This window comes from Dermacentor silvarum, chromosome 5 (assembly GCF_013339745.2).
Source record: "Dermacentor silvarum isolate Dsil-2018 chromosome 5, BIME_Dsil_1.4, whole genome shotgun sequence".
Classification (NCBI taxonomy): Eukaryota; Metazoa; Arthropoda; class Arachnida; order Ixodida; family Ixodidae; genus Dermacentor; species Dermacentor silvarum.
Window position 1 is genome coordinate 12,241,155 of NC_051158.1, and position 14,097 is coordinate 12,255,251.

Consider the following 14,097-nt stretch of genomic DNA (forward strand, 5'->3'; position numbering starts at 1 on the left):
GATTTTACAAGTAACATACCCGGGCGCACCATGCTGGAAAAGGGGTTTGTGTTTGAGTTCCCTCGTAACAGAATTATGTTTTCTCGTACATTCCAATTGCAATCCGAAGCTATTATGTCTGTAGGTTGTGGTTAAGTCGTACTTAACGATTTTTCTGACGCATTTTACTTTGAGAAATTACATTTAGTTCACTAGCGCCTCTGCGCCACGCAGAGGGTCTGCGTGGTCGGGGTGGTTCGGGATGATTTTTTTCAGCCACGGACGCCGGCGCGCCAACGCTGACACTGACACCGACGCCGACGCCGGATTTTCTGCGACACGAAGCCCTTAACGCTCTCGCGTTAAAATGTTTCTTCTCATCTGCGCGTGGTCGTATACTGGGATTCGCTGCTGGAGATCCTGGAGCGCTCCGTGTCGCAGTTTCTTCTAAAATCTGAGCGTTCAGCGGTGGGATCGAGCCGAGCGTGATTTGGCGAAGTACCTTCGAATTTTGTGAAACGCTGTCAGGCGCGTTAATGAGGCCCCAAAAAATAAGCGCGGCTTCCGCGAAGCTCGAAGCGTTCGTGTCGAGACGCGCGCTCGTTAGCGTCAGCCACGCGTGTTTAGACATCGCTGCTGACAAAAGTCTCACCCGCTACACTTACGGCGACGCAGTTGCTGCGAGCCTTCTTGAGCTGAAATGCTTTGCTTGGTAACAAAAAGTGTCGTTCCATGCTCAGCGAAAAGGCGCGTGAATTTTGCATGTGTCTTCAAGGCGGAGACGTGCTTGAAGCAATGCTGCAATCGTTCGTTCAGGTTTAGGCCGGCCTGAGGGAAAATAAAATGAAAAAACGATAAATTTGAATGTTGTAAATGGGAACTGAGGACAGGGAAGTGATGGAGACGGGCTCGTTGGCTTTTTGTCTGGTCCCATGTATCCATTAAAGCGTTGCGTTGCCTAATCCACTGCGCTACGATACCTTATCTATTCGAGTAAGACTCGCACTTCTTTTTTCAGAATTTTGTGCAGGGTGCGGCTGCGAGTCCGCCTTGTGACTGCTCGCTAGAACCGCGGACTACGTCGTGAACGATGTACATAAAATTAATGTCGCAGTTCTGCCCTAAGAGCGAGGCACTGCAAGCACTATCAAAGTATTGGCTTACACGAAGTGAGGTTCGTAGTTTTATTGGCCGTATAAATTGTAGTAACCATTCGAATACTAATTAACTTGACAAGCATGGTGTCACGCTCGCACATGCAAACACGAACAGACCTCACTCGATGTACAGAACACACGCTGTCACAGCGCTGACGCGATGAATAGCACCGGAAGCGAGGAGCGAGCGCTTAGTGCTGCCTTTCACTTAACAACGTCTCGGAACCTTGAGATTATGTCACCTCCAACACTATAGCACGTGAGAGCACAGCCCGCATAAAGACATGAGCCGTGTTGCCCCAAAACTTTGCACCCGCCTCAAAGTACCTCAATGGCACGGCGCATGGTCCACGCATGCGCTCAGCCATGCGGACAGCCATGCACCGCCACGGCCGTGATAGAGGAGTAGACGCACACTCCCCTCCCTAGAGCATGGTTGATCACGTGGCCTCCAACATTAGACGCTTGGCAAGACTGCGCGCATCAAGCCACCATTCTTATCGGCTTACCACCTCACCCTTTCTCTCGTATCCACGGCACATGGCTCGCGGGGCCCGATGGGATCTTATCGCATTTGTAGTTTATACGGCACATTGCCTGTCGGTCCCTACGTGGGAGACGCCCACTACGCCCTAAGCGCGTCCTGCAGGACCCAAATAAAGTTTGTCCAGTCCAGTACAGCGACGGTAACGGAGAAAATTCACCTTAAGTAATATTGCAATAATAATGCAAACACTGGCTCTTGTTTTCCCGAGCATGTCATCATGTCTACATTGACACGCAAGCAGCACGCCAGACATACTTGAGGTTGGCCGTTGACGGATTGGTAGATGCCAGAGAGCAACAAGTATATACACCTAGGCGGTTGGCAGATAATAAACTATTAATGAACTTGAAGAAATTTGACATTTGCGACCAGGAAATGGCGTGTGTGGTGTAGAATAAACACCACACACGTGTTAATTCTAGGTTCAGCACCAATGAACACCTGCCGCTTCGTTCGCGATCGCTCGTCACGGAGCTTAATAACTCGTTGGCATAGCCCAAATTGTGATCGCTCTGCGGATGCATCTATCGTGGCAGGTAATTTGCGTAAAAGTATCTTCCGGATAAATAATTTTTCGACCCGGGAAAGGGGTGGGGTGTCGATATTAGACACTAGGGCGGGTTATAGACGAGGGCGGGTCTTTCACGATTAGGTGCGGTATGTGGCAGTTCTCCCGGATGAGAATAGTGCCTTCAGAGGTTACAGAGCAAATGAAGCTTGCGCAGGAGCTGCAGCGTAGAGGGCGGGAGATCTTATTCTGCCGGCATTGCACATGAAGTCTTGCAAAATTGAAAACTGCAGTAGTAATAGTAGTAGATACACTTCATTGAAAGGAAGAATAATCGGAGTTTTTGTTAGTGGCCCCCCGAATGACTATAGAAGACGTTCCAAGAAGACACCACGATGGGTATCGAACCTGGAATCCTTTCTTTGAATTTTTATACTTCGGCCAATTAACTCTACCAAGACCGCTTTCCGTATTGCCCCGTTTCGCCTACACAAGCAATACTGATGATGAATACGAACATATCGCGGGACAGCCACGTGACTGCACAAAACTAGTGCACCAGTCAACTTCGGACAAACATTTTCTGGTCGCAAATGTCAAATTTCTTCAAGTTCATTAATAGTTTATTATCTGCCAACCACCTAGGCTCTCTGGCATTTACCAATCTGTCAACGGCCAACCTCAAGTATGTCTGGCGTGCTGCTTGCGTGTCAATGTAGACATGATGACATGCTCGGGAAAACAAGAGCGTTAAGAGCACTAATGACTCACTATAATAATGTCCAGTGCAGGACGAAGGTCTCTCCCTGCAATCCCCAATTACCCTTGTCTTGCGCTAGCTGATTCCAACTTGCACCTGCAAATTTCCTAGCTTCATTACCCCACCTAGTTTTCTGCCGTCCTCGACTGCACTCCCTTTCTCTTGGTATCCATTCTGTAACTCTAATCGTCTACCTGTTATCTATCCTACGCATTACGTGGCCTGCCCAATTCAATTTTTTTCTCTTATTGCCAATTAGAATATCGGCTATCCCCGTTTGTTCTCTGATCCACACCGCTCTTTTCCTGTCTCTTAACGTTACTCCTAAGATTTTTCGTTCCATCGCTCTTTGTGCGTTCCATCGCTCTTGCTCTCGAGCTGCTTTGTGAACCTCCAAGTTTCTGCCCCATATGTTAGCACCCGTAGAATGCAAGGATTGTACACTTTTCTTTTCAACGACAGTGGTAAGCTCAGGATTTGGCGACGCCTGCCGTATGCACTCCAACCCAATTTTATTCATCTGTAAATTTCCTTCTCATGATCAGGGTCCGCTGTGAGTAATTGACCTAGATAAACGTACAGCTTTACAGACTCTAGAGGCTGACTGGCGATCTAACGATGACTGACTAATGACTCACAGTGCACGTTTTGTGGCTTGCACCACAGTGCAAATGCACATTTATACCGGCGACGAGAATCGCTGTTGGCGTAGAAAAGCTGCGGTGAAGCATAGGCTTAAAAAACCTCTGGCGCAGTATGTGTCGTAATATTGGTTCAGGCTCACGATGGGAGTGCTGGCCTGAAATGCATTGATGTTGAGGTAATCCCGAGTTTGTCACCACTACAGCCTCTATACCAGTTCTTCGCTATCTGAGATATGTAGCTACAGCGGGTTTCACATATTTTGTTAACCTTTTATTGCGTCTTGGACATACATCGGCCCAGCTCCCATGGCCATATTTCTAGCAGAAGCCGGGTACTTACCCGCGAATGGGCATCTCGTTTGCTTTTGTCCATCAGGGCCACTTGCTTTTATCATGACGATACTGATCGTCCCCGTCCTTACTCTTGAGGTCAGCGATAAGTGAACCCTTATCTTATTTCTTGGACATTACGGAAGGCTTGGTATTATAGTGCACACTATCTCTACTGGCTGCTGCTGATGATACTGATCGATTATAACCTCCGCAGCGACAATCACCTAGGCTGTGTTAGCTACTTATTCCATTATCATTTCGTAATCTAGCATCCTCTCTATCTCTGCTTTATCTCGTAAAATTACCTATGCTTGTGACGATTCCGTCATCATCTGTTCCCAACTTTTTACCTCACTTAATTTAATCAACTCTTGCTTATCTCCTCCACTGATCGGTTTACAACTCCACCATCTTCGAAGCTTAGCGCTTCTTGAAGGTAGACATTGAAAGGTGCCTCGTGGCAAGGGTGCCTTGGTATTGAGGCACCCTACTCGTTACTGAAGCCCCTGTATCTTAAAATAGCGACAACTGCCGGCAGCGCGTCGTGGTTTCTGCCGAGAGAAAAAAATATTTAAAAAGCGGGCGCCTTATGGCACCAGTTACATTAAGCGGCCGTGTGCCATTAGGCCGTCAACCCGCTAGTTCGACGTCTCTTACAAATCCGCTCGCTCCTAGTTTTCCCTTTTCCTTTGTGTGACAAGCGGAGACGGGTTGGCACTTGCGGGCCTATGTATCTTTGCGATTGTGGAAGCTGTGTATGGACATTTGCTGATTGGTTGCGAACGGAGAACAATTGCATACGCGGCGCGCGTCGTCTGCTAGCTGCTTCTGGCCCACACTCGGGGACGTATTGCAGTTATCGTCCAATCGCGTAGTTTGGTGGCGAGATCACAGTCTTTCGCTGTTTTTCGAAGATCCAAGGGCTTTACTCGTAGCTAATACCCCCCTGGATCTCCTAGAAGTAGCGAAAGGCTTTGATCTCGCCGTCGTGCTACGCAATTGGACGGTCACTTCAGCGCGCCACCTGGTTCGGTCCAACACCAGCTAGCAGACGACGCCCACCTAGAGCGCATCGTTCGCCGTTCTCAAACGAAGCGCACGCACAGATTTAACTTGATTCACGAGTGTCCTGTATAACTTCACGTCATTGCAGGGCGCCGTTGGTGGCCGCTCAACCAACACGTTGTCCTCACAGCGAGTGATAAGATCGGAACGTAATCAAAGGAGAGAACGAGGCTCTTTTCTGACTGTTCACCCAAAGGGAAAGGGAAAGCAGCGAAAGGCTATGATAACGGATTAGCCTGTTACAGAGTCACACGGCCGCATAATGCAACGTGGTGCGTCGGGCGCGCACATTTTGAATATTTTTCACTTGCAACAAACCAGGAGGCGCTGCAGACAGTTGGCGCTTAAATCCCCTCTATATAAAAAGTAGCGCCATTCTTAGATCTTGCCGCCACCGCTCTCACCCCGGCGTTTCCTCCTCGCCGCCTCCTGTTGCCCCAGCCTCCTCCGCTCCCCCATTGGCCAATCCGTGTCACGTGGAAGCACGCGTGGCGCTTTTGTATATTTTTTTTCTTTCCAGCGCGCTCCGACCGCCATTCTCGGGCCTGTGCGACAAAAGTGCTGTACGCACAAACTGATCAAACGTGTTAGGGCATAGCCTCCTATATTTTTTAAAAATATAGGAGGCTATGGTTAGGGACAAGAACTTCGTTGTGATGGCGTGCTGCTGCGCCTTAAGTTGCCGCAGCCGACAAGGCGAGGGCAAAAGGCTTTTTTTTTTTTTTTTGTTTACCATCCGGCGAGCGCGAACGCTTGCTGTACACTTGGTATTTGCGCCGTCTCGCATCGTCGCGTGCTACTTCCAAAACGGCATTATTAAGGCCAGTTACTGACTGACGAAGCAAAATCGCACCTCAAAAACTGCTCCGCTGGGCACGGTCGAAGTTTTCCGCGGATTTCCTCTGGTAGCGCGTTAGCTGTCGTCTGCCATGGCAGGCCCGACGTAGGCGGTGCAACTGTCGATATCGCGCCTCGATCGCGCTGGCCGTGCCGAGCGCGACAGCGGAACGGAGGATGAGGGAAGTGGTTGGCGCTACTTTTTATATATATATATATATATATATATATATATATATATATATATATATATATATATATATATATATATATATATATATATATAGGGGTTTTATTGGCGCTACGTTTAGAAGATCCCGTGACTTTGATCGGAGCCAGTTGAGGGCGCCTCGTAGCGACGGCAAGAGGCACTCTAAATGTAACAAATACTAATCAAGTTGCTTCATTGGTACGCAGTCACAACGGCCAGGGGGGTGTGGGGTATTCTGTAAGAGTCCTCCTAGTGGACATGGCCATTTCGTTTGCTTCTGAAGTGCTGATTGGCTCTGGCACCTGGCTTCTGTTGAAGCTCACCCCAGCCCAGCCAGAACTTCAACAGCAGATGAAATGGACTTTAGGCCATCAATATGTTTTTTTTTGTCTCTTCGCGAAAATTGTCGTTAATTGGCAAATGGATAGAATATTTCCCAAGGAGTCGAACTCGCGGTCTCGTGCGCAGCCCAGGAACACGATGACCGCTAAGACAGAAAGGAAGACAAGGAAAGTCGTTTGATTCGCAACGGATTTATTATTCACACGAACACAGTCTTGGCGGCGCAACGTAATTTGTGCCACGTGTAGTCTTCACAAAAAACAGCCGGTACTTTAATTAGTGCACTTCCAAGCCGCTTACTTTATTGGTTTTTTTTTCTCACCATCATAGCTTAAAACAAAACGTTCTTTCACGCTACCTTCAAATCAACCTTCCCGCAGGTTATGTTGTATCCGCACCATTAAGAGGAAGTTTTTACCTCGAAATTTTCGCAAAGTACATTAGAACGTAGAAATCGATTTGTCCTGCGACCATGCACTGAACCTATTTAGATGAGGTCTGATGAATTTAGGAGAAAGAATTTATGATATACCGACTGCGGGGAGCACTTATTACTTTAGGACATCATTATGTGTTTTTTTGTCTTTTCGCGAAAATTGCCGTAAATTGACAAATGAAAAAAAAAGGAGCTTGCAGCTTACAACTGTGAAAGTAAACAATAAAAAAAAGGTATTACAAATCTGAAAATTGCCATATATCAGGAAATCTGCAGCGAACATTATTAGTATAATATACACCACTCTGAAATATGCCAATCATTTGTGAACGTGACTATATTTCGAAGATTTCATAAATAGTGTAATAGTTTTATTTAAGCTGTATAATAATACATTATAATTACCTGCTTTAGACGATGCGAAGGCACGCGTTACACAATTCTAATACTTGCTCTTGGAGCAGAGTCACGCGTTCGCATATGCATTGTGCATTGATTAAATTTCTTTTTATTTCCTGCAATGTCGTTGAAAAATACTGATGCCTCATATAAAAAGTCTGCTTTCAACAGTCGACAGAACTTATTCATTTCTCTCCAATGCAACAATTTCAATCAACCTGGTTCAGCAGTTGTCTAACAAATTCATTGTACCCTTTCTTGTGTATTTTAACAGTGAAGCCCTAGTTGGCACCAAGCTATAACTTCCTTTTAAAGCACTCTACCGAGTTTTTCCCGAATGGTCATCGCAGACAAACCTTCGAACAAACTTGAAACATATTCCGTCGCACCTGTTAAGGAGAGTTGAGACCCATAAGGAGGGATGTTGCACAACTATTGAAACAACATTTAGATGGTGCACTACGACAAATGTGGTATGATCAATTTAAGGAGGAACTGCTTAACCATGTTATTTGCTTGGTTAATTGTTTTAAAGCCTATAGTCTGTATCCACTTTCCCAATCACCCAATATCATAGGATAGCCGTATATGTCGATATGTAATGTGAACTCGCTGTAGTGACACGTCTTCCTGAAACCCATTGATATGTAGCACACTCACAAAACAGTCGACTGACCAATTACAGTCATATTTGAACGTTTAGTATACGTTTCTGCCTGATATAGCCAGATTTTAATCGAAATACTGGTTCTCGTTGGTATTTTGGGGGACATAAGTTACGCCTGCAGTTGTATCGCGCTGTAAACACGTGGAGCTTTAGGTTTGTTGGCAAGATATGTTTGCTGAACGATCGTGTGTCCCCTTGAGAAAAGTAACAAAGAAAATAGAGATTATATGTTCGTATTTTCAGTCATCACCTCCCAAAAAATGGTGCAGACGGGCAAATACTTGGTAGACAGAGAGCATGGGTGCAGAGTTGAACAAGAACTGCCGCACAAACATTCAGAATGCAAGAAGCTTGCCCTTCTGAGTCTGGTTCGCGCCGTGACGTAAAAACAAGTACAAGCTCATAATTTTTCATCGAGAATTTGTCACAGGATGACATTTGAAAGTTTGCAAGATAGCATGAGTACAATACACATTAACACTTGTAATACTAGTAAGGAATAGGAAACAATACAAAAGCTGCAACGTTCGTCGAACAGAAGGCAAGGCATAACCTGCTTTATAAGATTTCAATGGACACTTGATTTCCACACCCTTGTGTTGTGTAATCCCTTACTCTGTCAAAGACAGGCAGTATTCAATAGAAAATGTATTTAGGTAGTAGAAGCCTTGTACAAGGTTTGCAAGGGAACAGCTGAAGGAAACGCCTTGGTATGGCAGCGGCGTTTAGACGAGACGCTTGTGTTTTGTAAAGGCATTAAGCAACGAGAAATTGCTATGATCAGAAGTCCGAGAGCAGACTGAGGTGTTTCATTCAGAATATATTCTTAATGCACGATTGAGATGCAGAAACGCTCACTGGAAACTCAACAGTAAGCGTGCACATGGTTCAATGCAATAGGTAAGAAATATCGTTTCGAAGTGGCGCAATCATTGCGAAAGAGATGTCTGAGTCGGCCACAGTTTAGAGAGAAAACAAATTCGTACATAAACAACAGCAAAAACAAATATAAAAATAAGGAGCGGTAATAATACACACTACGAACAACATAGTTATACACAACATATTTTTACCATGGGTGCAAATATCGCAAAAAAAATCTAATTTCAAGAGGCTTCTGATGATGTAGACAATTGAGACAAAACTTCTGTTCCTTAGTTTCACGTTCGGAAAGGAATACCGATTACGTCATCGTCTAACGTCAGTAATTTACCTGTAGTTTTACTAACATGTGCACTAATCGCGCTCAAAAAGAAATGTAGAAAAGTTAGAAATGTTAGTTTCGTTTATTTTTCCATTGAATGTGATTTTACTTGAGAAAGAAACATCTAGCTAGCCTACGATTGGTCGCACTGTTTCTGTTGTTGAGTTACCGAATGGTAACTTTTTGTAATTGTAAAAATGATAAATGTTTATTTCATTTTCCGTTATGGGTACTGTGCAACCTTTTAATGGTCTAAACTAAGTTTACCAATATTTACATTTTAATAGCAACAAATGTCAATGAAATTAGTTCAGCACTTGCGTATACTTGGAACATGTCCGTTCTTCAGATACTGTAGCATGAGATGGCCCCAGCCTAGACCTTCCTTTATTACTACCTTTCAGTGTTATTTTAGTGTTATGCCATGCTTTCAGTGTTATGCCATGCTAACCTCCCTGCCTTTCGCATCTCATTTATCTCTCTCTCTTATTGTTTTGCTAAGACGTAGGCAAACTGTGAGGCATGATATCATTTTGAAAGAAAATAAAACAAATAAATGCCTTATAATTGATTTTACAAAGGCCTCAATATTAATCAAATCTATGCGCATTTTCTTCTCAAAACTTTCTACTGCGATGAAAAAGTACTTGAGTAGGTGACTTCAGAACTGGTCGCATGCATTATTAGCTCCGGGAGAAACGCAGCGTCAACCGAAGTGACTACCTATCTTAAAATGTTTGGTCCCGCGTAGCGTCGGATTATGTCAGGTCTGACAAATGCTTCCTGTATGCCTCGGAAGAAAAGAGGAGCCTAATTTATGCATTTTCGCTTTAACAGTGTGTGCAGAAAATGTTGTGCATGGCAAAACAATTGAATTAGGCAATGGAAGGAAGAGCGCAGAGACAATACACCGCCTAGAATGGTGCGTCATTTCAGCTGAGTTATAACGGCGAGATGCTAAGATCCTAAGCCTCGGGTCACTGTACGTCAGTATAATTTATCAGGTTATGACGAAATGAATTCTACCTTGTCTATTTTCTTAAGCAAAACACCTTAGTCACGTCGCAATGTGAGAGTGTCTTAAGACCGTGACTGCCCCTTGGTTGACATTGCTTAAAGATGCCTGCATATTGCAGATTATCTATATAGGCGGTAAAAGTACAAGCAAGTGTTCTTTCCATGTTGACGCATTTATAGCAACCGAGATAGCCAGACACAATAGTGCTGGCTGGTGGAATGTGCTAAGTGCAGTTGAGTTTTGGTGAAATCGGGAACGAAACAATGATTAGAGTGCGCTAATGAGACTACTAGTGCCAGAAATTACTGGCTTAACGCCACTTGTAGAGTGCCGTCACAGCTATCAATAATTATGACTTATGAACCTGGTCACCGCATAACACTGATACTAGCCACGGCGCTGAAGTTGTGATAAAGCTAGTTAATTTAAAAGACGTTCCAAAGATAGGTCACGTTATAGAAAACACTCATTTCAAGTGACGTCACATTGATAAGTTACGTTCCAAACGATCACTATCTTGAAAGGACCTCATAGACGCCGAGACCTAACTGATAAGTGATAACGTTATGCACTGACCTCTGTGTACGCTCAATACTGATCACAAACGCAAAGCTCCTTTGTCAGCGGCCAGATGGCACAGCGTTGCACTAATCTTCGCTAAACCCTTTCCCTCGCTGCGGCTGCTTTTGTGGCACTGCGCTGCGTTTATTAAGAGCAGATTTCCATGTTAACCCAGACTACACGTTTCACGCAAAGCGTGTGTAGTCCGCAACAGGTACACGAGGCGCCATCCAGAACGACGAGACACAGAACGGTGTGACGAACCAGACACCCAGTAAAGTTGGAGATATGCATTGTGTGGGGGGTTCACAAGGACAACCATATGGGGAGTAAACACGAGCAGAAATCACAGTGAAGTAAGTATACGCCAGCCTTATTTGGGTACTGAACACTCTCCTAATTGTCCCGAAGCCATTCTGAAAGGTGAACATCTTTGAGTCCAATACAAGCGCAACACCGGTTGGCGGTGCCATGTACACAGTGAACATTTTAACGCTCTCAACGGCTGTGGTTAACACTCACTGGGTGTTGCTTTATTGCACGCGCGCTTTTTGCACCCTTCAAGCAACGTAATACAGGATAGTTATATGAAACCTATAAGGGTTCATATAACCCTAGAAGGATATGAACCCTCAATCACGTTCACCACCCTTGAGACCCGTCCTTGAAGCAATACGGATGTTCAGGGAACGTTTCAATCATAGCGAATGTATTTTCTTTGATGCTTGAAGCACTGGCATACTTACGCTGACTGATGCAAGATTTCTAACCAAATGAGACACCTTGATGATATAAAAGCTTTTACGAATAATCTATTTGTTTGAAAAATAACAATTTATTCCGCAATATTTTTTCTGACGGGTTCATTTCTATTTGCAGGGCACTTTTTTAAACAACTAGAATAATGTTCCCACACTGCTTTGCTAATGCATTATTACATTAATACCTCGGGTATTAATGAGCAATCTCCGTCCCGCTGCTCCCGCTGAATCTGTGTTGCGTTTCTGCAAATTTTACAACCTTAAGTGCGCTAAAATGCTTGATGCGTACACACGCCTTGAATGCAATGAAGCTACCCGAGACATGCGCGGTAAAAAAAGAAGACACGGCAACACACTACGCGTCGTGACTGCTTCATATCGCCATTTTGTAATGAGTCCACGGCCTAGTGACGCTTGCGTGCATTATACGTATAGTTGATTCACGCTTACTAGGGGGTGCTTTTCTTTGTGTTGACGTATTTATGCAACAGTTCATTCAGCGTCATGTTAGCCAGTTTCTCAAGTTTCCCGTGCCGTCCCTTTACAGTTCCCGAACACATCTTGTCAAAAATACACAAATAAACAGCACTTGAAACTCCGCTATGTCACCTTCGTATCCCGCAAGCACAATCGCAAAAGTACGAAGCGAAAATTGAGTTCGATGTCTTCGTAACAGCCACCAAAACGTTAACGTTCACCGATAGATAGCGCTGTAGCAGCGAACAAGTAGAACAACTTCTATACACACGCACACTACTAGAGAAAATGAGCCAAAGCTACACGACTCAGTGATACATTTTGCTCCTTCGGTATGGTATATATGAGTATTTTTGAAATGTACAAGATATGTTGAGTTGAACAACGTCCATAAAAATCCTGTACATATCGACTATATTACATGAACAAACACGGACATGTCGTACGTCCAGCCCTTCGCAATTTGTCAACACATCAAACCATCCTTTCACGGCGTCGCTTGAACATTCCGCTTGTCAAAAATAGACCTAGTACAGTCAGCAGTTCCCGCATGTGCCGCCTTGTAAGTAGCCCACTCTAGCTAGACGATAAAGCGCAACTCGCTTTGGCCACTGTGAAGCCTATGTAACTATGTTTTTAGGCTACGCTAGTGGTACCGAGCACTTGATATGCATCGGGTATGCTATAACTGTTGATTAATCCACTTTGCTCGTAGATATATTTTCGTTCGCTTGTTTTGTTTGTGTTGGAACAGCTCGCTTCTGAGGTTATTTCGAAATTTGTATTTTATTTAAGTGCGTTTTCATATTCCGTGCCTTCATTGAAGCCATTAGAAATGTAGCAAAATAACCAGTTTGAGGGTGCTGTCCCTGAATATGTTTAGCAGAAAAAATATAAAAACAAAGCCTTCACGTTCCGTTTGTTAGGACAGTATGGCTTTTAAGTTCCTTATAATGAAAACCAGAAGCCTGTAGTTTGTTATAGTGAACGACAGATGCGCCCAAGGCGTTGTGCAGTGTTATCGCTTTCTTTTTCGTGAAATGTAAATGTTGTATGGCTTTTGACGAAAGTTTAGAGGTCATACATCGAGGGATGGAAGCTTACTTAAAGACATGCATTGGTTCTGTCATGCTGAGTCATCGAATGACCAGAGGTTTCAAGGGCGAGAATTCTTGCCCCACTCTACAGCCACTGGTTTGGAGCGCTAGTGTTGCAATCGACCTGCTACACGGCTTGGAACAACACAGCGTCATTATTTGTTTACAAGCCATAGAAGGCTCTAAAAATTTAGCCAGGGGTCAAATCTGCAATGGGCCGAACACTAATAACTTGCAAGTCGTGCCAGAAACCGATAAAAAGTTTATTGGTTATGTTTATCGCCCGACACACGATAAACATAAGTGAGGCAGTTCTGCTTTGCTCACGTTACTCAAGCTATTCCAAACGCCGTGCCTTCGGGGGTGGAACAAGAGAGAGAAAGCAAGGATAATAAAGTCATGAAGGTCAACCAAACGAGCATCCGGTTTACTACCCTACACCGGGGTAAAGAAGAGGGTGAATAGAAAGAATAAAAGAGGGAGAATGGCTGAAAGTATTACTTCATGGAATAAAAAGTTAATGGTTGTGCTTCCCGCAGCATCCGTTTTTTTTTTTTTTGCGTCTCTATTAAGTATTTTTTTGCGACTAGCACATTGTATAAATGACATTGCCCAAAACGGCACCTTTCGTGCCTTTGTTATCTAAGCGTCGTACAATTCGAATAACAATAGCTGGGTGCCATCGATGCGAAGCACGCTATTCGCACGACATGTTTCAATATGGCAATTCCAGGGAAAAAAAACAATTATCGACTTGTTTAAAACGCGGGTTCTGATACTAGCTTTGTGGCAGTTCCAGAGCGGCACATGCGACAGACGCGTCCATTGCACACCTCGTCACGCCAGGACGGTACAACGCGACATTCTGTAGTAGCACGGCAATGCAGTGATCTTACTCTGCTTTAACAAACGTTTCACATTGAAATGACTATAGGAGTGACACCCTGTATCGACATTTTACAAACGCCATTCCGGTTAGACAGTCTCACACGTTTCAGTAGGAATGCACGCAAAAGCCGAACAATAGTTCGCTTCCGCATCTTCAGCTGCGAATGGTTCATTTTACACAACACTCGTCTCCTCCTTTTACCGTA